The 27377-nt window shown below is 46.5% G+C and overlaps 1 long non-coding RNA gene across 1 annotated transcript; it reads right to left on the reverse strand.

The window, feature by feature from the left end:
* Positions 1-13588: 13588 nt before the first annotated feature.
* LOC112585180 lies at positions 13589-27057 on the reverse strand. The gene is made up of 4 exons (XR_003109610.2): positions 26866-27057; positions 23743-23898; positions 19855-20148; positions 13589-14195 (listed from the first exon to the last, which is right to left on the reverse strand). It is a non-coding gene; the product is annotated as an uncharacterized LOC112585180 (long non-coding RNA).
* Between the last annotated feature and the right edge of the window lie 320 nt (positions 27058-27377).

Genomic DNA, 27377 nt, shown 5'->3' on the forward strand with positions numbered 1-27377 from the left:
CACCTGCTTCAGCTTCCCAGGTGGTTCAGTGGTAAAGAATCTGCCTGCCAATGCAGGAGACCTGGGTTCAATCCCTCGAGGTCAGGAAGATCTCCTCAAGAAGGAAAGGGCAACCCCCTCCAGCATTCTGGCATGGAAAATTCCATGGACAGAGGAGACGGTGGGCTACAGTCCATGGAGTCACAAATTGCTGGACACAAGTGACTGATTGAACATGCAGGCTTAGGGGGAAGTGCAGAAAGATCCACAAGTGGACCAGCAGAAAGACACAAGGTGAACCTCCCTAATGCTCCATGGACTCACCCCTCCCCAGCCCAAGCCCTTGACTTCCTGGGTTTCTGGGTTTCTTGAGGTCCTTTTCCTCTGCACACATCTCCACCCCCCCACCCCACCCTCCTACCCCACAGTCCTGTCCCACACACTGCCTTCACTCAAACTGTCTTATATGCCAAGTTGTGCTGCTTAATTATTCAATAGGAAGCCTCCAAAAATATGTCTAGGGAGACTGGTTGGGAGGGGTCAAGAAATTATATCAAGAACTTTGCTCAAACAAGGCTGCTTGAGACAGAGAGAGAAGATACATATATTCTTCCCTGGCTAGGAGATGGGATAGGATGAACAATTTCTCCCTGTACATTTTAAGTGTTTAACAGCTTCTTGGGCTCTCAGTTGCAAAGTACTACCCTCCACCCACTCAAGTGCCAGATAGTTTGAAATTCATTCGCTGGGTTACCAAGTCCCTCTGAAGGACAGGTTACTTAGGTAAACCAAATGGTAATAAATCTGCGTGTTGTAGACCCTGTTTCCATCAGGTTTAACTGATGATGAAGGAGGACTCAGAGAAGACATCACAGGAATGGGACCGAGCTTTCTGAAAGCGCCCACTGTGTACAAGACACCGGGCTAGACTTTGTGCTTGCTTTTTCTTACTCTTTCCCACAACCTAGGAAACTGATGACACTGAAGCACCCAGCCAGTCAGTCCTGGGCTGTGGTCAGCCTCATTTCCCAGCTGTGGACCCAAGACACACTAACCTCTCCCAGCCTTGATGTCCATATTGAAAAGCAGGGACGACAGCACCCATCTTCTGAAGGAGCTCCGGGGATAAAGACTGGAGGGCAGGTACCATCCTGACCTGGGGCTGATGCTTGGGACTGGCTGGGGCTCAGCAGAGAGGCCAGGGAAGTCTGGGGAGGGCTCACCTGGGCCCAGCTCTGAAGCTATCGATTGTGTCTTGATGCATCGAGTTGAGTTTCATGCTGCCAAAAACAAGTGTGAGCTGTTCAGCTGAGCCTGGAGTGCTTGGGAGAGTGTGAGAGAGCCATGGGGCAGAGGTTAGAGTGGCCTACGGCTGCCAGGTCCAGGTCACGGGCCTCTCTGCAAGTGACATGCTGGACCCGGTGATTGCTACAGTTCCTTCCCGCCCAGCAGAGAACCCTGTGTTCCAAAACTAATTCATTTACAGAATCTTAAGAGTCCCGTTCCGGCTTTTCACATATGACAGGCAGCTTAGGAGGTACAAGGAAGATCTCTCTCAAGCAATTTCAAAACAAAACAAAGCAAGCTGCAGGCGCTGCCTCGGCCCGGGGTGTTTTCCACTTCTTACCCTGTTCACCTGCATGGGGAACAAATACAAGAAAAGTTTTTTTTTTTTTCTTCTCTTAAATAACACACACATTGTCTTTCTACCTGGCTTTCCCTTGGGCTGGGTGCCAGCAAGGTGGATAAGATCTTTCAGGAACTTTTATAATGTCACATACTTATGCAAATTGGCAAAGTGTTTATAGCAACAGGCACAACAGCGCCCTGAGGTTTCAATTAGTGAGAAAAGCCGGGCAATCTAAGCGGCTCCAGAGCATGGAGGGTGAGGTTGGATCTAGAACACTTGGGGCTCTAGCTTGGCAGCTGCCCGGCCACACCACTCCATCTCCTGAGCCTGTCTGTCTGTGTATGGAGATGATGTTGCCATTCCACGTGGAGTGCCCGACAGACCCCGGGCATGCTGGCCACACACACGGGGTTGACTGTCCACCAATGCGACTCCGACTTCCATCACATGGACTCAGAGGCCTGTAACTCCAGTCCAAAGGCCCACTGGCCACACACCCACACGCACAGTGCCAGGCAGGACACTGTCCTTCCAGCTAGGGACAGGCAGGACACTGCGCTTTCCTGCTGGACAGACCTGGAGGGAGGCCTGGGCCATGCCCCACTCTATCTTAACTTGTTCTGTGACTCTGAGCAAGATACCAGCCTTGAGTCTTACTTTCCTCATTTATTAAAAAGACAGCAGACCCGTGGTTTGGTCATGCCTATGTGGCATACGCCCGTCTTGCTGGGCTGCCTGGGAGTTAAATGTTGATAAGGTGGTGCTAGTGGTAAAGAACCTGCCGCCAATATAGGAGACATATGAGATGTGGGTTCAGTCTCTGGATTGGGAAGATCCTCTGGAGGAGGGCATGGCCACCCACTCCAGTATTCTTGCCTGAAGAATTGCATGGACACAGGAGCCTGGTGGGCTACAGTCCATAGGGTTTCAAAGAATTAGGCATGACTGAAGCAACTTAGTACTCAAGCACTCAAAGAACCACCACTGTGCTTGACAAGTCATAAGCTTCAGTGTATCCTGTCACCATACCAGCATCATCTAGGATGAGTCCCAAGTTGTATTTGGGGAGAGGGATTAATACGCAATATGTAGAAAATGGGTCTGGGATCAGATTCAGGAGTGAGGTGCCAAGCAACGGAGGAGCAGACATGGATGAGGTCTCCGGAACTTTCAGAGGGGGTTACAGGGCTCTGTTTCCAAATTGATTTGTCTTCAGAAGGCCCTCTTATTGTGTGCCATGTGGGGACCAGCAATCCATGAATCACCCCTGGGAAATCCTAATCATGGCCTGAATGGGAGAAGAGAAATCCCAAAAAGGAGCACCTGCAGACTTCCCTGGTGGTCCAGTGGCTAAGACTTCACACGCTTCCAATGCAGGGAACCTGGGTTCTATCCCTGGTCAGGGAACTAGATCTTGCATGCCGCAATTAAAGATCCCACATGCTGCAACTAGGACCTTGCACAGACAAAAAAATACTTATTTATTTCAATATTTAAAAAGGAGAGAGAAGTGAAGAGCAGGGCATCTGAAGAAGAGGCAAAGATAAAGGATTCGGAGAGAAAAGACAAGGACACCCGTGTACGCTGGAGCCATCTGGACCCCCTGTGAGACATGGATACCCAGGGAGCTGCTGTTCACAGGAGCTCATTTTGAATCGCCATACAAACCTTTTGGGAAGCTGGGCTGGACTGTCCCCACTTCACAGATGCCCACAGTCAGGCACTGACAGGTTCAGCTGCAAGCCCAGGACCATGGGACTAGCAGGCAGTGTGCCTGGGATGCAAGCCCAGTGTCTCAAAGTCAAGTTCTAGACTGTCCTGTGTGAGTGAGAGGAAGACCAACGTGGATTCTAGCAGGCCGATCATTCAAACTCTACTTAGCCTGGGGCGGTTCGATCGTTAAGATCACTTTAGGCTTCTTTTTGGCTTGAGATGTCACCTGATTGTTTTCACTTTGTAGCCTCTTTCCAATGTTTACATTTGGAATGTTGTAAAACTTTGCTCTGTTGAGAGGCATAATTGGAACCTTACCAAAAACACTGCAAATGAGTCTTAGATTTAGTTGAATCAAGTCCCCCCCTTCCTGCCTCTCTCTCTCTCTCTAACCCCAACACTACAATGGCCTTGGGTACTGTCTCCTGGACTCAGGTTACCCTCCCAGGGCCTTATGACCTCACTGCAGAAATTGCTGAAGTCAGCCTGTTCCCTTCACAGTCCTTAGAGAGAAGGGAAAAATCCCAGGGGCCTGTAAATACTGCAAGAAACAGCACCCCACCCAGCACTCTGTTTAGCTTGGATGAAAAACGTACGCGGTGACAACGCAAAGCGCCCCGGGCAGCAACAGGACCCAGCGATGTTCCTGTATCTCATCGCTGGTTGATTAATTACCAGGCTACATACATGGGCTGTGGAGTCAGGAGTGGTGCCGTGTGTGCTGTGGGATCGTTCTTCTCTCTGCTGCTGTGTGTGAAGAGCCAGGAATCCCTGCCTGCCAAGCGTGAGAGGTGCCAGCGATAAACACTCCAGCCAGGTGGTGGGGACCAATGAGGGACCGAGTGGGAGGCCGCCTGTCACACCCGACCTTCTCAAAGCCGGCTCTCAGCACCTGGGGTGGTATGTGGAGGAAGGCCTTTCTCTTTTCTCTGTTTTGGTGGCTGGCTTTTGGGTTTTGTTTTTGTTTTCCCTGGGAAACCAAAAGGCATGGCCTTCAGCCCCAGACTGCAAGAGTGGGGTCTCTTTCCCTCTTAACTCAGTCCCTCAAAGACCACTGATGAATGCTTTGTTGTGTACACAGCATTGGGGTGAGACCATGGAAGAAGTGAGGTCTGAGGGCATCTCAGCAGGAGCTCACAGGCCAGCTGAGTGATGAGATCCTCCAACCAAGCAGAGGGGGGAAAGATAAGACAGGGTAACATCCCAGGGAGCTATAGTGGACATGTGTCATTTGTGTCAGCTCTGTGGGGGCATCACCCTTCCATGCGGCAGATGGTCCCAGAGGGGCTGGCCACCACCATCTCCTATGTCCTCACCCCTAGCAGAGGAGTAAATGAGGAAGCTAAGCTTTTCTGCAGAGGATCTGCAGAGTAGGGACACAGAGCAAATAAACTGAGGTTCATAAGGGTTTAACTTCCTCCAGGTTACTGCATGGGAGGACTGAGCCTTGAAACTAGGTTTGTCTGACTCTAAGCTTGTGTTCTTCCCCATGGTATCACTTTAACCTCCAGAAAACGAAAGAAACGAGGACTAAAGAAGCAGAATCCATCTTCTCTATCCACTCATCTGCTGATGGACACTTAAGTTTCTCCCATATCTTAGCAATTGTAAATAATACTACTATGAACATCAGGGTGCATGTTATCTTTTAGAAATAGGGGTTTTGTTTCTCAGATATGTACCCAGGTGTGAAACTGCTGGGTCATATGGTAGTTCCGGACTTCTCAGGCGGCACTAGTGATAAAGAAACTGCCTGCCAATGCAGGAGATGTAAGAGACTTGGGTTAGATCCCTAGGTTGGGAAGATCTCCTGGAGGAGGGCATGGCAACCCACTCCAGAATTCTTGTCTGGAGAATCCTATGGACAGAGAAGCCTGGCCGGCTACAGTATAGGATCCACAAAGAGTTAGACACGACTGAAGCAACGTAGCATGCACACATGCATGGTAGTTCTATTTTTAGTTTTTTGAGAAACCTCCATACTGTTCTCCATAGTGGCTGCACCAGTTTTCACTCCCACCAGCAGTGTATGAGGCTTTCCTTTTATCCACATCCTTATCAACATTTATTATTTGTGATGTTTTTGATGACAGCCATTCTGACAGGTGTGTGGTGATATCTCACTGTGGCTTTGATTTGCTTTTCCCTGATGATTAGTGATGCCAAACATCTTCTCATGTGCCTGCTGGCTATCTGCATTTTCTCTTTGGAAAAATGTCTATTCGGTTCTTCTACCCATTTTTAATCAAGTTGTCTTCTTGACATTGAGCTGTTTATACATGTTGGATATTAATCCCATATCGGTCAAGTCAATTTGCAAATATTTTCTCACATTCAATAGATTGTCCTTTCATTTTATCAATGGTTTCCTTGGCTATCAAAAGCTTTTAAGTTTAATTAGGTCCTACTTGTTTATTTTTGCTTTTATTTCCTTGGTATTTTCATAAGTATTGTACTGAGTCCATACACACACACAAACATACACTGGAATACTACTCAGCCATAAAAACAATGACATTTTCGCTTTTGCAGAAATATGGATGGACTTGAGGGCATTATGCTAAGTGCAGTAAGTCAGCCAAAGAAAGACAAATACTCTATGATCTCACTTATATGCAGAATCTAAATGATACAACAAGCTAGTGAATATAACAAAAAAGAGGCAGACTCACAGATTTGTGTACAGAGTAGTAGTTACAATGGGAAGTGGGAAGGAGAGGTAACCTGGGGTAAGGAATTAAGAGGTACAAACTATTAGATATAAAATAAGCTACAAGGCTAAATTGTATAATATGTGGAATATAGTCAATGTTTTATAGTAACAATAAATGGAATAAAAACTTTAAAAAATGTGAATCATTATGTTGTACATCTGTAACCTATAGTGCATACCAACTATACTTAAAATATTTAAATTTAATTTTAAAAAAGAAATGGAACCCAGAGCTTCCCATAGGAACTGCTCTGCAGAACTGCCAATGCCAAAAGATGACCTGGAATATGCTGTCATGAAACTTAGAGGGGCCAGAAATGATTTGAAAAAAAGGATCTAATCCAACCCTCAGCTCCTAATATTGAGCAATAGACTGAGGGTAGCAGCTGTGCTTTAGTTCACTTTTCTCCTCAGTGTCTAACGCTTGCTTATCCAACAGTCTAATACGATACCACTATTTCCTTGGAACAGCAGAATGATTAAAAGCATGGACTTTCAAGGTGCAAAGGTCTAGGTGTAAATATCGCCTTCACTGAAAAAAGGGAGATTTTTACATGGAAATCATTGAAACGGACCCCTATCTCACACCTTCAAAAATCAATACTGAATAGATTAAGAACATAAATATCAAGGCAACATTTGAAAACTTTCAGAACTAGTGAGTATCTTAATAACCTTGGAATAGGAAAAGATTTCTTAGTCAAGACACAAACATTTCTAGTTATACAAGAAAAGATATATAAGTTTGACTATATTATAACTAAGAATTTCTATTTGTCCAAAGAGTCTCCAATGGGAGGGAACCCTCTTACACTGTTGGTGGGAATGTAAACTGGTTTAGTCATTATGGAGAACAGCATGGAGTTTCCTTAAAGAACTAAAAATAGAGCTACCATATGACTCTGCCATCCCACCCTTGGCATGTATTGGGAGAAAAACATGATCTGAAAGGATACATGCACTCCAATGTTCATTGCAGCACTATTTACAATAGCTAAGACATGGAAGCAACCTAAATGCCCATCAACAAAGGTAAGATGTGGTACATATATACAATGGAATACTACTCAGCCATTAAAAAGAATGAAATAATGCCATTTGCAGCAACACGGATGGACCTAGAGAGTGTCATACTGATTGAAGTAAGTCAGAAAGAGGAGATATATTGTACGACATGCCTTATAATATGTGTAATATAAAAAGAAATTATATCTAAAAAGAAATTGTGAACTTACAAAATAGAAAGAGACTCACAGACTTAAAAACCGAACTTATAGTTGCTCGGGTGAAGGGATGGTTAGGGAGTTTGGGAAGATCATGTACACACTGATATATTAAAAATGGATAACCAACAAGGACCTATGTTACAGCATACGGAACTCTTACTCAATATTATATGGCAGCTTGGATGGGAGAGGTTTGCGGGGAGAGTGGATACATGTATTTGTATGGCTGAATCCCTTTGCTGTTCATCGGAAATTACCACAACACTGTTAATTGGCTATCAGTTCAGCTCAGTCACTCAGTCATGTCCACCTCTTTGTGACCCCATGGACTGCAGCATGCCAGGCCTCCCTGTCCATCACCAACTCCCAGAGTTTACCCAAACTCATGTCCATTGAGTCGGTGATGCCATCCAACCATCTCATCCTCTGTCATCCCCTTCTCCTCCCACCTTCAATCTTTCCCAGCATGAGGCTGTTTTCAAATGGGTCAGTTATACACATCAGGGGGGCAATGTATTGGAGTTTCAGCTTCAGCATCAGTCCTTCCAATGCATATTCAAGACTGATTTCCTTTAGGATGGAGTGACTGGATCTCCTTGCTGTCCTAGGGACTCTCAAGGGTCTTCTTCAACACTGCAGTTCAAAAGCATCAATTATTCACTGCTCAGCTTTCTTTATAGTTCAACTCTCACGTTCATACATGACTACTGGAAAAACCATAGCTTTGACTAGATGGACCTTTGTTGGCAAAGTAATGTCTCTGTTTTTTAATATGCTGTCTAGGTTGGTCATAACTTTTCTTCCAAGTTTTTTTCCAAGCAAGAGTCTTCTAATTTCATGGCTGCAATCACCATCTGCAGTGATTTTGGAGCTCCCCAAAATAAAGTCTGTCACTGTTTCCGCTGTTTCCCCATCTATTTGCCATGAAGTGATGGGACCAGATGCCATGATCTTAGTTTTCTGAATATTGAGCTTTAAGCTAACTTTTTCATTCTCCTCTTTCACTTTCTTTTTTTTTTTTCCTCTTTCACTTTCATCAAGAGGCTCTTTAGTTCCTCTTCACTTTCTGCCATAAGGGTTGTGTCATCTGCATATTTGAGGTTATTGGTATTTCTCCTGGCAACCTTGATTCCAGCTTATGTTTCATCCAGTCCAGCATTTCTCATGATGTACTCTGCATATAAGTTAAATAAGCAGGGTAACAATATACAACTTTGATATACTCCTTTCTGGATTTGGAACCAGTCTGTTGTTCCATGTCCAGTTCTAACTGTTGCTTCTTGACCTGCATACAGATTTCTCAGGAGGCAGGTCAGGTGGTCTGGTATTCCCATCTCTTGAAGAATTTTCCACAGTTTGTTGTGATCCACACAATCAAAGGCTTTGGCATAGTCAATATAGCAGAAGTAGATGTTTTTATAATAGGCTATACCTCCAAACAAAAAAAAAAGTTTAAAATTTGAAAAAAAAGTTAAAAAAATTTAAAAAAGAGTCTCCAGTGAAGGTAAAAATATAAGCTACAAACTTGAAGAAAATATCTGAAACATATACAGCCAACAGAAAAGCAGTTTCAAAAATATATAAAGCACTCCTATAATTAAGAAAAACCTCAGCTCAGCATAAAAATGGGTAGAAACCATAAAGAAACATCTAATAGAACAAGAAATACATATGGAACCAATCATTTCAGCCTGTAGACAGGGAGGAGCTAATGAAATATAATTAAGCAATATGTGGGGTTTGCTTCAAGTTTTAAATAAAAGTTGTTTCATATTTATTTTTAAAAAAGAAGCACATGATCAACAAAGAGGTGCTCATCTCACTAATAATCAGGAAGAGATGGATGACATTTTGTCCCCATGAAATACTGGTTTACATCTATTTGATTGACAAATCTAAGAAGTCTGACAATACCAAGGTGTTGGATGTGGAGAGGGTCTCATACACATAGCTGGTGGAAACTGAAAAACCATGTAATGTTATCTTGGAAAGTTGAATGCCTGCATACCCAGCAAATTTAATCGGTATATATTCAATTTCTATGGGGCTTCTCAGGTGATGCAATAGTGAAGAATCTGCCTGCCAATGCAGGAGACACAGGAAACACAGGTTCGATCCCCGGGTGGAGAAGATCCCCTGGAGGAGGAAATAGCAACACACTCCTGTACTCTTGCCTGGACAGTCCCATGGACAGAAGAGCCTGGTGGGCTGTGGTCCATGGGGTCGCTAGGAGTTGGACACGACTGAGCGACTTCACTCTCACTTTTCACTTTCATGCATTGGAGAAGGAAATGACAACCCACTCCAGTGTTCTTGCCTGGAGAATCCCAGGGATGGGGGAGCCTGGTGGGCTGCCGTCTATCGGGTCGCACAGAGTCGGACACGACTGAGGTGACTTAGCAGCAGCAGCAGCCAGTATTCTTGCCTGAAAAATTCCACGGACAAAGGAGCCTGGTGGGCTACTGTCCAAGAGGTCATAAAGAGTCAGACGTGCCTGAACAGCTGAGCACCCACGCAAGCACACCAATTTCTGTAAGGATATACCCAAGAGAAAATTTAGCATATGTAAAGGAGACAATATACAAACAATAATAACAATTGAATGTATTAAATTACCAAAACACTGGAAACAATCTCAAAACCCACTGAAAAAAGAGTGCATAATGAAATCATAATGTATTTAGAAAATGCAACGTTCTATGACATGAAAACAAAAGAGCCACAGAGGCACTCCTCTGCATGGATGAATCCATGTTGAATGAAAAATCCTAGTCCCAGAAGACCACATACAACCTGAGAGACTTTTTATAAAGTTCAAAAACTATGGAGAAGCAAAGTTAAAACTAAGCCAAGCTAAATATGCCATTGAGGCATGCATATTGCTATTTTTTTTAGAAAAAGGCAAGGAAACGGTAAGCACAGTATTCAGAGTGTGAGCTAAGCCACTTCAGTTGTGCCCAACTCTGTGTGACCCTATAGACTGTAGTCCACCAGGTATTGTCAATGGGATTCTCCAGGCAAGAATACTGGAGTGGGTTCCTCCTCCAGGGAATCTTCAATACCTAGGGACTGAACTTTTATCTCCTGCATTGCAGGCAGATGTCTTTACTGCTGAGCCATCAGGGAAGCCCCACAGTATTCGGGTTAGTGCTTATCTCTGGGGAGGAGTCAGGGATGTGAAAGAAGAGAACAAAAAGGGAGCTGGATGTTGTTGGTGACATTCTAAACTTGCTTTGGGGTGGGGGGCATCAGACGTATTTATTGTATTATTCAGCATGCATACATGCATAAAATAAAGTAGAATAAAAGATGGCCTTTAGTGGATCAAAGGGGATTATGTACCATGAACCAAAGATTATGATTAATCCAATTTTGTGAAACTAAGATCCAGTCAATCAATCCATAGAAAATCCTGGGTCCATTACATGCTACTTATATGGGCCAGATTAAGTTGCTTTAATACATCTTAATATCAGTCTTCTTGACTGTGGAATAAAACCATGAGCTATTATAAAGATTAACTGAGCAATAAATGGGCACTAATATATTTTTAAAAACAGCTTTACTGAGACATAACTCACATCCTATACAATTTACCTATTTGAAGTTGACAATTTAGTGGTTTTTAGTGTATTCAGAGTTGTGTAACCATCACCACAATCAGTTTAAGAACCTTTTCATCACTCCAAAAAGAAACCCTGTACCTGTTAGCAGTCACTTCCCCTCATGACTTCTCATGTCCTGCTACCCAGCCCTGGGCAACCATGAATCCACTTTCTGTCTCTGTGGATTTGTCTGGTCAGGACATTTCATATACAGGTAAATGCAACCATATAATATGTGGTCTTTTGCGATGGGAACCACTTTTTTTCTCTCTTTCCCTAGAGCAGAAATTATTACAATAGAGCTGTGTGAATGCTTGTTGGCTGTTTGTATTCATATCAGCTGTAATCAGGACCATCTAACATAGTTTTCTTTTAAACAACTGACTACTATCTACCATCAAAACACTGCAATACATTGTCTTATTCATACAAGTCTAACAACACCCTGTGAAGCAGGCATACAGAAGCCAAGCTACTTAGTCACATGAGCAGTTACTGGTTTAAAGCAGTAATCCATGCAGAGCTCTACCTCTAGAATCTAGGGTTTTAATCACTACCTGATTTGTTGTGTTGTTCAGTTGCTAACTGTGTTCAATTCTTTTTCGATCCCATGGACTGCAGCACACTGGGTTTCTCTGTTCTCCACTGTCTCCCAGAGTTTGCTCAAACTCATGTATATTGAGTCAATGATGGTATCCAACCATCTCATTCTCTGCCCTCAATCTTTCCCAGCGTCAGAGTCTTTGCCAACGTCTACTCTCCAGATTAGGTGGCCAAAGTATTGGAGCTTAAGCTTCAGCATCAGTCCTTCCAATGAGTGTTCAGGGTTGATTTCCTTTAGGACTGACTGGTTTGATCTCCTTGCAATCCAAGAGACTCTCAAGAGTCTTCTCCAGCACCACAATTCAAAAGCATCAATTCTTCAGCATTCAGCCTTCTTTATGGTCCAACTCTCACATCCACATGATGACTAGAAAAACCATTGCTTTGACTATGCTGTGACACATGCTTTGACATAGCTATGACATATGACATATACTTTGACATGGCTATGACCACCTGATAATGCCTCTGTATATGATGAAATGCTATTCTTATTTTTTATAGTCAGGAAGGGTGTGTAATCAGTTTCATTTTAATACGACTTTTATTTTTCCTGGTGAAACTAAGTTGCAGTTTTCACAGGGATGGAATAGTGGTAAGGGTTTGGGTACTCTTTGCCTGACTAAAATCAATCCAGTATTAACCACAAAGACCTATTGTACAGCACAGGGAACTCTGCTCACATGATGCAGCAGCCTGGATGGGAAGGAGTTTGAGGGAGAATGGGTACATGTATAAGTATGGCTAAACACCTTTGCTGTCCACATGAAACTATCACAACATTGTTAATTGGCATCAGTTCAGTTCAGTTCAGATGCTCAGTAGTGTCCGACTCTTTGCAACCCCATGAATTGCAGCACGCCAGGCCTCCCTGTCCATCACCAACTCCCGGAGTTCACTCAAACTCATGTCCATCAAGTCGGTGATACTATCCAGCCATCTCATCCTCTGTTGTCCCCTTCTCCTCCTGCCCCCAATCACTCCCAGCTTCAGGGTCTTTTCCAATGAGTCAACTCTTCGCATGAGGTGGCCAAAGTACTGGAGTTTCAGCTTTAGCATCATTCCTTCCAAAGAACACCCAGGACCGATCTCCTTTAGAATACTCCAATTTAAAGAAAAAGTTGTTTTTTTTTTTTAAAGTCATCCAATAGCTAACCTATTTTTCTCTAAAAAAACTTACCTGTGGGAAGAGTGGCAATTATCACTCAGGAAAACATGTGCCAATGGATGAGTAGGAGGTTGTTGACTTAAAGGGTTGGTTGGTGAAACAGAGAGCTTGCTAAGTCCTGAATTACTGCTGTTAAGGATGTACCTTCCTGTTCAGATGTTCCTGTGGGTCAGAGAAACAGGAGCTAGTGTTTTATGGGCATTGGGACAGATTTTCTCAGAGTGTCTGGCAGCTATCACTGAGTGGGGGGGACCGATGAAACCTAATTTAACATGTATGTTTAAACTATTATGCATATTGTTACTGTATTAGGCCTTGGAGATTCCACAATTTCTTTTTAAAAATTTATTTTTAATTGGAGGATAACTGGTTTACAACATTGTGTTGGTTTACACTAGTTTTACAAAGCAGTGAACACTGTATTTACTTTGATTATACATTGATTTGGAGGAGGGGATGCTGCTTTTGGAAGTGTACTTTCCCACAGAAAGACACAAAATTCATGGCCCCTTCTTCCCTCTTTAGCCTCAAGGGAGCTTAACAGAGACTGATTAAGCAAGGAAAGCCATCAAAGCTTCAAAGCTCAGAAATCCCTGGGCTTGAGTTGAGTTTTAGGTGAAGGGTTCATGTTGGTGTCAAACCAGTTTCTGCCATCTCGTCATTGTGCATACTGACAGCCAGGGGACATGCACTCAGGTCTGAGATCCGAGGAAAGAAACACCTGGCTGCAATTACCTGCAACTATGTGGTTAACTTTTTAAAAAATTAATTTTTAATGGAGTATAGTTGCTTTACAATGTTGCATTAGTTTCTGCTGTAGAGCAAAGTGAATCAGCTACATGTATACGACTGAGCGACTTCACTTTCACTTTTCACTTTCATGCATTGGAGAAGGAAATGGTAACCCACTCCAGTGTTCTTGCCTGGAGAGTCCCAGGGACGGGGGAGCCTGGTGGGCTGCCGTCTATGGGGTCACACAGAGTTGGACACGACTGAAGCGACTTAGCAGTAGCACTATACATATATCCTTTTTTTTTTTTTAAAAGGGAGATCAAGATGGCAGAATAGAAGGATATGAGCTCATCTGCTCCTTCGAGAACACCAAAATCACAACTAGCTGTTGGACAACCATCAATAGGAGGATGTTGAAATCTACCCAAAAAAAGATACCCCACATCCAAGGACAAAGGAGAAGCCACAACAAGACGGTAGGAGGGGCACAATTGAGGTCACCATTGAGCACTGAGTAGAATTTTCTGTGCTATATAGTCAGTTCTCATTAGTTATCTATTTCATACATAACAACTGAGTGACTAGCAGACACACATACAGTACATATATATGTCACTCCCAATCTCCCAATTCATCCCACCCACTCCCCCACTTCTCTCTTTGGGATCCATATGTTTGTTCTCTACATCTGTGTCTCCATTTCTGCTTTGAAAAAAAGTTCATCTGTATATTCAGTGGATATTATTCAGCCACAAAAAGGAATGAAACTGTGCCATTTGCAGAGATGTGGATGAATCTAGAGACTGTCATACTGAGTGAAGTAAGTCTGAAAGAGAAAAACAAAAGTCATATATTAACACATAGATGTGGAATCTAGAAAAATGGTATAGATAAACTGAGGATTTTGATGTAGATCTGACTGACCCCAGAGCTCATTATTATTATTATTATTACTTTTACTACACTACCAAGAAGGGGGGCTTCCCCAGTGCCTCAGCTGGTAAAGAACATGCCTGCCAATGCAGGAGACTCAAGAGATAAGGGTTCAATCCCTGGTTCAGGAAGATCCCCTGGGGAAGGAGATGGCAACCCATTCCAGTATTCTTGCCTGGAAAATTCCATGGACAGAGGAGTCCGGCGGGCTACAGTCCATGGGGTGGCAAAGAGCCAGACATGACTGAGCACAAACGCATGCATGCACCAAGAAGGAAAGGGGAAAGTGATGCCTATTTGTGTGTTATTATTAAGAAGGAAAACCATGTGCCTTGTCATGAGAAAAAAAAAATCATTCCTAGTCAATGATTCCTGCTCCAACATGAGTCAGCGATTTCCATGTTAATGTTATTATCTACAGTAATAATAATGTGGGTTACTATTATATTCTTCTAGAAATCATCTCAAGTTTGTAAAACATGATCAGACATCTGTATGGGTTCTCACTATATATAGTGTTAGGTGGAGAGAAGTCTTCTGGTGCCTACTTTGTCATACTTAGAAGAATATTCTGTGTATAAAGGCCAGAAATCTGACCCTTAAAGACTATTTAAATACTCCATGATGCAACATGCTTATTAATTGATTACTGTATAAGAGTATGAACATTATTATGCCTCCTCTGGCAGTGATAAATCACTTCACCATACAACCACCAGGTTATATTATAATACATGAATTAGGCATTATGGCTAGATGCCAGTTTTCTAGAAAAGAGGTGACATGACATGATAGGTAGGCATCCAATATAAAATGGCAGGTGGTCTCCCTGGTCTGCTAAATACCAGAGACACTAGACATCTGCACAAGATGTTGATACAAAAATGAACATGTGTATGTGCTAAGTTGCTTCAGTCAGTCCGATTCTTTGCGACACTTTGGGCCATAGCCTGCCAGGCTCCTCTGTCCTTGGGATTCTCCAGGCAAGAGTACTGGAGTGGGTAGCCATTCCCTTCTCCAGGGGATTTTCCCAACCCAGGGATTGAGCATACATCTCTTACATCTTCTGCATTGCAGGTGGGTTCTTTATCACTAGGCACCACCTTGGAAGCCCCCAAATGAACATACCCCTTACCATATAGTGAAAGACAGAGGCAGAACTGGGGTGACAGGGCTAATGGGGAAAAGATGAAAATAGCCTTTCTAAATCTCCTCTCCTGGCTCCAAGTTAAGCTCTCAAAAATTCACATCGATGTCCCCTCATAGTTCCTTAGCTAACTAATAAGTACATTTCATTTTTAAAAAACCACCTTAACCTGTATTTTCCTCCATCTAGTGCACTATCTCTCTGATCACCTTTCCAACAAAATTCTTTGAGAGTTGTTCATATGAACTTCTTTTCCCCAGTTCTCTCTCAAACCACTGAAACAGCTCTGAGTACGATCACCAGTGACCTCTGAGCTGCCACATGTAATGTTCAATCCTGGGTTCTTGACCTCCCAGTTATACTTGACAGTCAGCCATCCTCTCCTCCAAGAAACACTTTCTCCACTTCACTTCTAGAACATAAGCGTTACCATAGCACTTGCTGATCTTTTGCAATCGCCTCTGCAACTTCCTAATTCCTTTGACCTCTAGAAACTAGAGACCCCCAAGTTTCAGTCTTTGGAGTGCTTTTGTTCTGCAGATGACTTTATCAGTCCTTCCTGTTTAAATACAATCTATGTATCAACAACCCCACATTCATATCTCCAAGTCTGACCACTCCCTGAATGCCAGACCGGCTTACCTTCTGCCCACTCTACATCTCCACTTGAATATCCAATAGGCAGTTCAAGCCTTACTTGTCCCAAACTGAATGTCTAATCTCCCCAACCCCCCTAAACCTGCTTCACTCATCATCTTTGTCTCAGGTGATGCAACTCCATTCTCCTGATTGTTCGAACCAAATACCTTAGTGCCATCCTTGACTCTTCCATGTCTCCCATATGTCTTAGGAAATCCTGTTGGCTTTACCATAAAATGTTTCAAGACACTAAGTGCCCCCTCAGCATTTCATGGCTGCTGCCCCACTGAAGCCATGACTGTCTTTAGCTTGGATTACTGATGTTGCCTTCTTGCTGATCTGCCTGCTTCCTCCCTTGTTCCCTATAGCCTGTCCTCTATTACGGCAGCCAGAACCATCCTATGAAAGCCTGAGTCCAATTATGTCACCCCTCCACTTAAAAACATCCAACAGGACTTCCCTGGTGGTCCAGTGTTTAAGAATCCACCTGCCAGTGTAGGCGACATGGGTTCAATCCCTCATCTGGGAAGATTCCGGGACAGTTAAGCCCATGTACCACAACTACTGAGCCCACACTCGAGCCTGTGCTCCCCAACAAGAGAGGCCACTGCAGTAAGAAGCCTATGCACCACAACGAAGAGTAGCCCCTGCTCGCCACAACTTCTAGAAAAAGCCCATGCGCAGCAACCAAGACCCAAAACACCCAAATAAATAATTCAATTAAAAAAATCTGACAACTTCTCAATGAAAGTCGAGTCCTTACAGGGGTCAAGAAGACCCTAAGTGACCTGTCCCCCATCATCCTTCTCAGCTTCTTGCCTCCTGCAAGCCCATACACTCACTCATCTCCAGTTCCACCAGCCTCCTTGCCTCTCATCAACATGTCATACTCACATCTGCCTCAGAGACTTTGCACTTACTGTTTCTTCTGCCTGCAGTGCTCAATATTCACCCAGCTCATTCCCTGACTTTATTAAGGTCCCTGCTTACGTGCTGCTGCCTCAGGGAGCCTTCCTGTCCCCACTCCTTTGTTCCTTGTCCTCTTAACTGGCTTTATTTTTCTTCCTTGCATGTATCACCAGCTGATATTTTCTGTTATCTGTGTGGTCTGTCTGCCCTGGTTTCCCTTCGGTCTCTACGAAGGCTGGAATTTTGAATATTGTATCCCAGATGCTAGAAGAGTCACTGGTGCCTAGTAAGTGCTTAATACATATTTACTGAATGAATGCTTTACTTCCTGGAGAGAGTGAATCTTAAAGACCAGGTAAAAATTAACCAGGCAGGTGAGAATGGAAGAGGATTCTAAGCAAAGAAGGTAGCAACTTGAAGCCACAGTGGTCTCAGAATGTGGCAGAGTAATTATAAGCAGTTCTAAATAAGTCTGTAGGAGCCTCCCCGTTAATACTCATGTCTTTTCCATTTAAGGAGTACCTTAACTGTTTTCAAAATTGTTTTCTTTTTCACATACACATAGGAGTTAACTTTTAAATTGATTAAAAACTTCTAAATTATCTTATTTAATCAGTATAGATTTTAGTAAGAAAACATGATGAAACAATAAGAAAATATTGTATCAGAGTTAATTTGGCAACAATTTTTCTTCTTTAGTTTTACAAAAAATAAGATGCCTCATGATGGCATTTTAGGTTTAATAAGGAAGGTACTAATTGAGAAATCATATTAATATTTACAGTCAGGGAACATGGGTTTGGCTTTAAACTGGTCATAAAATAGATACTGAGGACCTAACTATACTGTAATAAACCAAATGGGATATTCTATGTAGAGAGAACTGGACATTATAAAAGTATTGCTTATGATAGTGAAAGTCATCTCTTACATTTGATGTACTTTGAAGCTTTTAAAATAAAACATAACTTGGCTTTTAAACTCAGTAAAGAGATTTCTGTCTCATTGGGAAAAAGAAAAAAATACTCATATCCTTCCAAGGGTTCCTGTAAAGCAGGCCTGCTTCATCCCAGGGTTATCAGGCCAGCACTCATCTTCTTAAGAGTTCTTTGGACTGCAAGGAGATCAAACCAGTCAATCCTAAGGGAAATCAATCCTGAATATTCATTGGAAAGACTGATGCTGAAACTGAAGCTCCAATACTTTGGCTACCTGATGCAAAGAGTAGACTCATTAGAAAAAACCCTGATGCTGGGAAAGATTGAAATTAGGAGAAAGGGATGACAGAGGACAAGATGGTTGGATGGAATCACTGACTCAATGGACGTGAGTTTGAGCAAGCTCTGGGAGATGGTGAAGGACAAGGAAGCCTGGTGTGCTGCAGTCCATGGGGTCCCAAAGAGTCGGACACAACTGAGAGACTGTACAACAACAACAGCAACTTCTTCTAGGGAGAATCTTGAAGTCTGAGTTGGCTAATTGCTCCCTGGCTCAAGAGGTCCCACCTGAGGACCAGAAGCTGGGGGTGGTGGTGGAGTGGGGGTGGGTGGGGGCTGATGGAAAGCTAGGAGGTGAAAGTAGAGGAGAAGGAAGGAGCTCTCAATTTAATCCTATGAGTTCATTACCCTGGAAAGATGGGTCCAAGTGAGCCATGTCTGGCAAGTAACGGGCCTTGCCCGAGTGACTCAACAGTATCAGCTCGGCAACCACACTGAGTCAGCTGGAAGGAAACAGAGCTCCCCAACCAAGGCCTGATGAGTGAAGTTGAAAAGAGCTCACTGAAAGGCACTGCAAAGCCATTCACAGTCCCAGAACCAAATGCAGAACTAATCCAAAAAGAGGGCATCTTGATCCCTGTTCACAATGCATGTGGGCAAGACAACCAGCACGTGCCAGGAGGCCAAGGTTCAGGCACACTGGGACACAAAGCCCCGCTGAGTGTGTGGTCCATTAGTAGAGGTCCACTGCCTCCCAAAGGGCCTGGGATTTGGATCCTCAGCCTCCGTGCTCATCCTGAAGCACTTTCCCAGGAAGAATTTTTTGTCCCATTTGGCGGATATGGCTCAGAGAAGCCAAGTCTTGCCTGCAGTCAACCAGCAAGTCAGTTTCCTGAGGTGGGAACCAAGGCCCAGACCTATCAGCCTCGAGTGGTTTCTTGACGGCGTCCTCCCAGAGACTCAGAGGACAGCAGAGGCAAGGGGGTCAGCCCTCCTGCATGGGAACCACGGCGGACAATGGGGACGGGCAGGTGGGTGTGGAGCACTGCAGACCCACCATCACAACAGGGAGAACAACTCAGACCACATCCTCCTGGGAGCGGGGAGGGGATGTTGGTGACACTTTCTTTGTAAATGAACGACATCAGTCCTGACATTCACAGCTGTACAGTCTAAAATGTTGGAGTTGGATGGGGCGCTGGGAGACATCAATCCAATTTCTTTTGTTTCCTGGTTGAGGAAATGGAGATGCGGAAAGACTAACTCACTGCTCAAGGTCACACAGCTGGCTCAGGCCAGAGTGAGGACAGGAGCCCATGTATCTTAAGCATTGACCCCGTTCTTTTTCCAAACACCACTCTTACAATAATGACCTGTCCTCCAATGACACCATGAAACAAGGTCAACAACAGCCGGCTTCTCTCCTCTGCTTTCCTAACATTAGAATGAAAGTGGAGGAGCCTGGAGTGAAGGGGTGGTGTGCTCAGCTCAGACCTGCAATCTAACACTCAAAACCCCTTGAATCTTCCACTCATTTGGTCTTGGAGCCAAGATTAACATAGCCATGGAAAGAAAGGCTGGGAGATTGCAAAGAGGTTCTTGGAGAGCCCGCCCCTGGGAGATGGTGAACTGGGTCTCACCGACGTGGTCAGGCTCACTCCAGGGCACGGCTCTACAGCAGATGTGTCTGGAACAGTGTTCTCAGGCTTCCTGCCTGGGCCCTCCATGGCACCCAGTGACGAGCATGGCTCTGGGCAGAGGTGGCTGCTGCCAGCGGGAAGCTCTCCCATCACTCACCCACCAGGTGTTCTTCCCAGCAACCACTGCAGCTTGGCAGGAAAACCACAGTGGGGCTGCAGGGCCGGGCAGAGAGGTGCAGCTCCCTCCGCTGTGCCGTCCAGGTGTCAACAGATGCGTTATGGATCTGCCTCTCCCTTAACAAATAAACAGGACTTTTAAAGGCTGAGTAATCCCACATGGGGTAAGCCAGACTGTCACTCAGCCAGCTTTCCCAGCCAGGGACTAGCCTCCCTAGGCCCTGTTCCTATAAGGGGAGGTGTTTCCAGAAGGCTGGCCATCCCAGGGCAGTAGCAAGGCTGAATGTCCTTCCCACCCATGGAGTCACAGGGAGCCAGGTAGTCCTGGGAGCCGCCATGTGTCCTTTAAATGTCCTCCTGGGCAAGTGTCCCTGCCAGTTCCCACAGTCTGCAAGCTTGTGGTTCTATGCAGGTGCGACCCTTCCTTCCATCCAGCCCCTAGAGAGCAGAGAGTGAAAACACAGATGAGATGGCTAAAGGAAGGAAAACTCTCCCTTGTTGAGAGTGGCCTTGGAACCAAATCTCTCCATCCTTCTCCTGACGGCTTTCAAACCTTGGGGAAATGGGCCAGGAGACAGGCTCTTGGGCTATTTTCCTCTTCTGATTCCTGTCCAATATCTGGCCTCTGAGTAAGAGGGGCAGTCTGGCCTGGTCTTGAGGGGCCCCAAGAGCAGGACAAAGATCAGGTAAGGAGCCAAGTCCTGTAGCCCAATGGTCACTGGCACTACATATAAGCATGAGAGACCATGGAATGCTAGACCAGGAATCTGATGTCTGGATGTCACTTACTTTCCTGAACCTCGGTTTCTCCATCTGCAAAATGGGGACAGTAATACCTCTCCCTGCCCTCCTTGCCTAAGGATGAGAATTCAGTGAATCAGAATAAAGGAAAGGTTGAACATGCTGGGTAGGACTCCACTGCAGCTCCTGTGCATGGTCACTTCCAGCCAATGACAAGTCACTTGTCACTGAAGGTGACAAGTGGGTTCCAGCCCAAAGGAGGTAAAAGAGGTGGCCCTGGGGTTTTCACTTGTCCTCCCTACTTCCTGTACACGTTCTACCAGCACTATGCCAGGGACTGTTCAAAGGCGCAACAGATGAGGCAAAATCCCTAACGTCAAGGGTCGGGGGCTGGGGGAGAAGCAGACTAACTCCCTGGTCCAGCCCCTGATGGTGGTGGCCTGATTCAGGTGGGGGATACACTTTAGGACAACACACTCTGTGTCAGCCCCGATTAATAAAAACCAGTAACCACAGGAGAACTTTCTGGCTCTTTCTAGCCCAAACACCAGCTGAGCAGCTGGGGAAACCAGCAGTCCAACTCTCTCCAAGTGGTCACCCACCTCTTCCCACCTGCACACGAGGCTGGTTCTCAGCGCAGGGTCACGCTGAGGTGAGCCGTCAATCCGGGCCTGGAGCTGCTCACCTCTGACTTAGTCACAGTCTCCAGGTTTGTTGTCTCCCAAGCAATGAATTGGCACTTTTCACCAAGGGATGACTACTGGGCCCTTTAGAGCTTCATTAAGCTCCATGACTTAATGACTCTCCTGTTTAATGGAAGCCAAAGCTGTTTAAGTGGCCACAGCTGCCAGGAACTGGGGTAAAAGAGTGAAACTTCGAGAGCAGCCGCACTAATCTGCCCGGCACCCCTCCCCAGCCCTGATCGTGGCCTGTTTTGACAGCTCCCAGAGCCGGTCCCACTGGGAGCGGCGGGGGCAGCTCCTTTCCCTCACGCTCTCTCCTCCAGCGCATCGCCTGCTGCAGGGGAGAGGAAGAACAATCAAGCATTGTCTTGTTCTGGCCCGGTGTGTCAGGGCCTCCTGGAATAAATATTATTTGCCTGGGAGGGAAACTGGCTGAGAGACAGCTCAGGGTCAGGGCTGCGGAGGTCGAGAGGGAAGGCGGTGATGTTTGGGTTTGGTTTTATTGTGAGTTTAATCTCTTTCTCCCTGAGTTCTGCACATTTCCCCTGACTCCCCATCCCGAACGGGCCATTAAGCAGGAAGCCAGTGCTGGGCGGGGGGCTCTGCCAGGTAGAAACAAAAGGAATGTTCTGCAACGTGTACCCTGGGTCGCTCTCAGCCCAGCTCCGGGTGAGCAAAGGGCGTGCATTCCGGGGACTCATGCAGGCTGCAGGCACAGTGGCCCACCTGGCATGGCATGGCAGCCCCTCACACGCAGATGCGCTTTACCCTTCTGTCCTTTACTCCTCAGCAAGTACTGTCTGGGCCGCAGCCCCCTCTGTGAGTCTGGGGAAACTGGACCCCAGATACCCCAGGCAGTCAGCACTTACTGAATTCCTACTGTGTACCATTCACCAGGTGTACTTCCTGTTACCTAGAAAGCCTCACGACTCTCCCGAATGAAGAGCTAAAGACCAACTATTGAATAGGAGACTTGTAGGGGCTGCCCGGAAAGGCCAGGCAACCCCCACCCCTCCTTCTCCCTGCTGTCTCAGGAGAAGGAGTGAGTGGGAAACAAAGGGCCAAGCTGCCTGTGACAGCCACGGGCACTGGGGCATCGAAGGGGCGCCTCTGCTGTGCTGTCCCAAGTCCCCCTTTCCACTAGGAAAATGAATCTTCCCTTTATCCTTAAAATCCACGCTGGAAGCAAGACACCTACCCAACAGCCGAAACAAGAGCTATCGATGATTACATGCTTACTCCATGTCAGGCACTGTGGAGAAGGCGATGGCAACCCACTCCCGTACTGTTGCCTGGAAAGTCCCATGGACGGAGGAGACTGGTGGGCTGCAGTCCATGAGGTCGCTAAGAGTCCCAGACACTTTCACTTCACTTTCACTTTTCCCTTTCATGCATCGGAGACGGAAATGGCAACCCACTCCAGTGTTCTTGCCTGGAGAATCCCAGGGACGGGGGAGCCTGGTGGGCTGCCGTCTCTGGGGTCGCGCAGAGTCGGACACGACTGAAGCGACGCAGCAGCAGCAGCAGTGCTAAGTGCATTACGTATATCATCTCATTTGACAGAAGCATACGTGTTCAGTCCACTTCCATAGAGGGAAATGAAGCTTGGAGAGGGCACGGAACTGGTCCAAGCTTACACAGCTACTAAGAAGGCTTCAAACCCACCTTTATCTGCTTCCAAAGTCTTGACCACTCAGAGGTACGTCCCAGAAGCGGTGATGGGTTTGGAAGCCACCCCATAAACCCCTGTGCCACTTCTTGTCAGCAAGGACACACTTTTGCCAAGGAGGATGTGTGTTAGGATGCTGGCTCCTCGGGCTACCCTGACACCTTCACTCACTGGGGATCCTTTATTCCCAGAGGCAGAGTTCCTCCCTGTGGACTTGACTTAATTATTTTTGTGTACAAAATAGTTCATTGCTCTGCTCAGTGCCATGTACACTTAGAGAGTTAATACCTGCTTTGTAAGAGTGATAATGATCTCACTGCCCAGCCAGTGAAATAAACGTTGTCCCCCTCCCCTCTTCTTGAGAAACAAAGAGCCAGAGAAGGCCAAGCCATCCAAGCACTTGACATGGGGCATGGAGAACATGGGCGTGAGTCCGCAGACCTGGCGTCAGGTCCTGGATCAGCCACACACTAGCCAGGTGCCTGCGGCAAGCCAGCTGACCTCGTGAGGCCGTGTTTCTTCAAATGTGGGGGCAGGTCACAGCGCAGACACAATAACCTGACGTGTAACTGTGAAGATCTGGTGAGAAAGTGCCCACAAAGCTCTCAACAGCCTTACCTGGTAGAGGAGGTGTTCAATGTCGGTTTCCTCACTTAGTGCATCTTTTTTCTTTCAATGGAGCTCTCATCATCTAAGAATCTTGATTCACTTCTGCCTTGGGGACATTCCCACTACTGCACGCTGCTGGCAGTCTCAGTGCCTCGGTTTCTGCATCTGTAAAATGGGAAGGAACAAATGACTTAACACACATAAAGTCCTTAGAATGGTACACAGCACATAGTAGTTGTTAAATAATTATAGACATTTTATAAACATTGTTGTGATTAGTGACTACTATTATTCTTCCTCAGAGTTTTGTGGGGAATAAACAAGATGATGGATGTGAAAACATGTTATCAACTACAAGAATAAGAGTAAGCACTCGGTGGCTCAGACAGTAAAGCATCTGCCTACAACGCGGGAGACCCAGGTTTGATCCCTGGGTCAGGAAGATCCTCTGGAGAAGGAACTGGCAACCACTCCAGTACTCTTGCCTGGAAAATCCCATGGATGGAGGAGTGTAGTAGGCTACAGTCCATGGGGTCACAAAGAGTTGGACACGACTGAGAGACTTCATTCTCTTCACTCACTCACTCGTACACACAGAGAGGGTAACGGGGAAAAGACCTGGCCTCAGACATGCACTTGAACAATCTCAAACCGCCCTCCCCTTGACACAAAACACAGAGTTACTCCTTCAAAGAAACAATCATTCACCTTCTGGTTTTTGTTAGTTTGTTCTGTTTTAATTTGAAAGTGAAAGTCTCTCAGTCGTATCGACTCTTTTCGACCCCATGGACTATACAGTTCATGGAATTCTCCAGGCCAGAATACTGGAGTGGGGTAGCCTTTCTCTTCTCAAGGGGATCTTCCCAACCCAGGAATCAAACTGGGGTCTTCTGGATTGCAAGTGGATTATTTATCAACTGAGTTATCAGGGAAGCCCTCTGTTTCAATTTAGACCAGATCTTTCATGTTGTGTATCTAGGCTGTTTGTATTTCATTGACGTATCCTTGATCACTGCATAACAAGGGCATTGTTAAAGAAGCATCTGGTCTAAGCAGTCCTTGGATATCCTGATGTGAACAGAGAATACAATTAAGCTCTGTCTCTCCATCTCAGGTAATCCAGGTGCAATCTTTCCTGATGGGTTGGAGGAACCAGGCGGGCAAGCCACTCAATGAGGGGGGAGTTGCAGATAGCTGATTAATGGCTGGAAGCCCAGTAACACCACCCCTCAAAGGCTTGAAACAGAAGCTCCTGGGCCCATCTTTGACAAGGTTTACAGTGAATCTGGTCCATCAGCCAAACAAGAGACACAGGGTGTGGGCTTCCCTGGTGTGGGCTTCCCTGATGCCACAGTGGCAAAGAATCCGCCTGCAATGCAGGAGTCAGGGGTTTGATCCCTAGGTTTGAAAGATCCCCTGGAGGAGGACATGGCAACCCACTCCAGTATTCTTGCCTGGAGAATCACATGGACAGAGGAGACTGCCGGGCTACAGTCCAATGGGTCACAAAGAGTAGGACACAACTTAAGTGACTTAGCATGCATGCAGGAGACACTGGGTGAGACTTTTTGCCCAGCACCCTGATGGAAACCACGGGGAATGTAAAGCAAGTGCCTAGGCCACAGTCCCTGCCCTTAGGGAGACCACCCAACTGATGGAATAAGACAGATGAAAATGAAAGGATGAGAGAGTTGAAAAAGGCAATGGTATAATGAAGGCTAGATTTTATGGCCCAGACTGTAAACACTGCCGCATGGAGTAAAGGGAGATGGGTGAGAGCTAGAGGGAGTGGAAAGGCTCGCACAGGAAAGGGTTTCTTAGCTGGGCGTGAGTCTGGGTGAGCTCCGGGAGTTGGTGATGGACAGGGAGGCCTGGCGTGCTGCGATTCATGGGGTCGCAAAGAGTCGGACACGACTGAGCGACTGAACTGAACTGAACTGATGGGTGTGTAGGAGTTGCACTGGTGAAAGGGAGAGTGGCAGTGCAAGTTGGGGAAACTGTGAGAGAGGTCTAGGAGGAAGAAGGACTTTCTACAGGGCAGAGGTGAAAGGGGCATGTCTGGAGCAAGAGTGCATCCTAACTGCCAAAATTAGCATTGCTTTAAAGAACCAGGAAGATGAATTCTTATCAGTAATAAAACTAGTTGAAGGCGGTCTAGTTTGTTCTAGTTTGTCTCCCATATTAGTGAACTTCAGCAAGTCACTTAACCACCCAAGTGTGACTCTCTTGCCCTGTGAAATGGGGATGATGATACATGTCTAACTGTCCCTATAAAAAGGTGCTGATTCCAGGGGCAAGTGCTAATAGGCAGGCAATGAGGGCATTTCTCCCCCAAACTCCCTGGTAGGTGACTCCTACCAGAACTCAGGGTCACCGAGTTCTCTTCTCCCTGCAAGGAGGGAGAACCAGGCCCTGTGTGAGTCACCTGCTGTTGACTCTGATCCACAGGGACTGCAGGAGGAGCCTGTCGGGGGCCCATCCCCCGAGAAAGCAGGACTGCCCCTGACCACGTAGAGACAGGATGGGATACCCTCCAACTTGACGGCTTCTGAACCAAGCCAGGGGTCCCAGCCGGGGAGGGGGGTCCCTCCTCCTGCCCCTCTCAAGAGGATGGGGCGGGGTGGGGGGCGGGTAGGAGTGGCCTGAGAACTTCTCACAAGTGCCAACTGGCCCGAGGGAACGAAGGTGGCCAGGTACGGAGTCAGATCAGAGAGGAGCCCCAGGAAGAAACCAGCGTGTTCGTGAGCAGACGCCGTGGAGACTGATCCGGTGGGAAATTAACCACCGACTCAGACGCCCTGGAAGGAAGCAGCAGCTAATGGACCAGCCCCGAGGGCCGGGCCCGCACCTCCTGACAGTGTCCTCGGCCTGGTTTCAGGGCCGGGAGTCCAAGTTTCTGCCACGGACCCAGGGCCGAAGCTGTTCCCAAAGCGCTTGATAACTGTTTTCCCCGCGCGTCTCGCACAAACCCCCGCCTCGGGCGCGCCTGTCCTCTCCTCCCACCTGGGCGCCCAGAGGGAATCCTGAAAAGGGAGCGGGAGCGGGACCCTGGGACCCTGGGGGCGCTGCCCAGCTGTCCGTAGCGCGGAGCCCGGCTGTGAGAGTGGAGGGGAACGGCCGGTCAGGACTCACGTTCCCCGGGCTCCGCTCCGCGCCGGCCTCCTTCTGGCCGCGCCCGCACGTTGCAGGGGACCCGCAGAGGCGGCCTCGCGATAAGCGGCCCCTGGGCGCACGCGCGCGTCTACTGCCCGCACCTCCGTGCTGCGCCTTGGCTTGGGAAGGGACTGCCCCGCAGCGTGGTTGCGTACGCGGGTGTGTGTGTGTGTGTGTGTATGTCCGTGCGTGTGCGTAGACCTGTGCGCATGTGATCACAAGAGAGGGCTGCGAGGCAGGGAGCAGGGCGTGTGCGTTGTAAACAGGGACAGTAAGGAGGTGCCCTAATAGGGACTTCTCAGCAGCCCAAGACTACCTGAAGCCACTGATAGAAACTTCTAGAATGTAGGCTGTTTGAGGGGGGCTTGGTGTTTGATCACTGCCATATCCCTGATGCCCGTTACGATACCTAAAACTTAGGAGGCTTTTAATAAATAGTTGCTGAGCTAATGCCTGGATGTCAGGGGTGGAGGGAGGGCATTCTAGAACCA

Source organism: Bubalus bubalis, chromosome 5, assembly GCF_019923935.1.
Source record: "Bubalus bubalis isolate 160015118507 breed Murrah chromosome 5, NDDB_SH_1, whole genome shotgun sequence".
Classification (NCBI taxonomy): domain Eukaryota; kingdom Metazoa; phylum Chordata; class Mammalia; order Artiodactyla; family Bovidae; genus Bubalus; species Bubalus bubalis.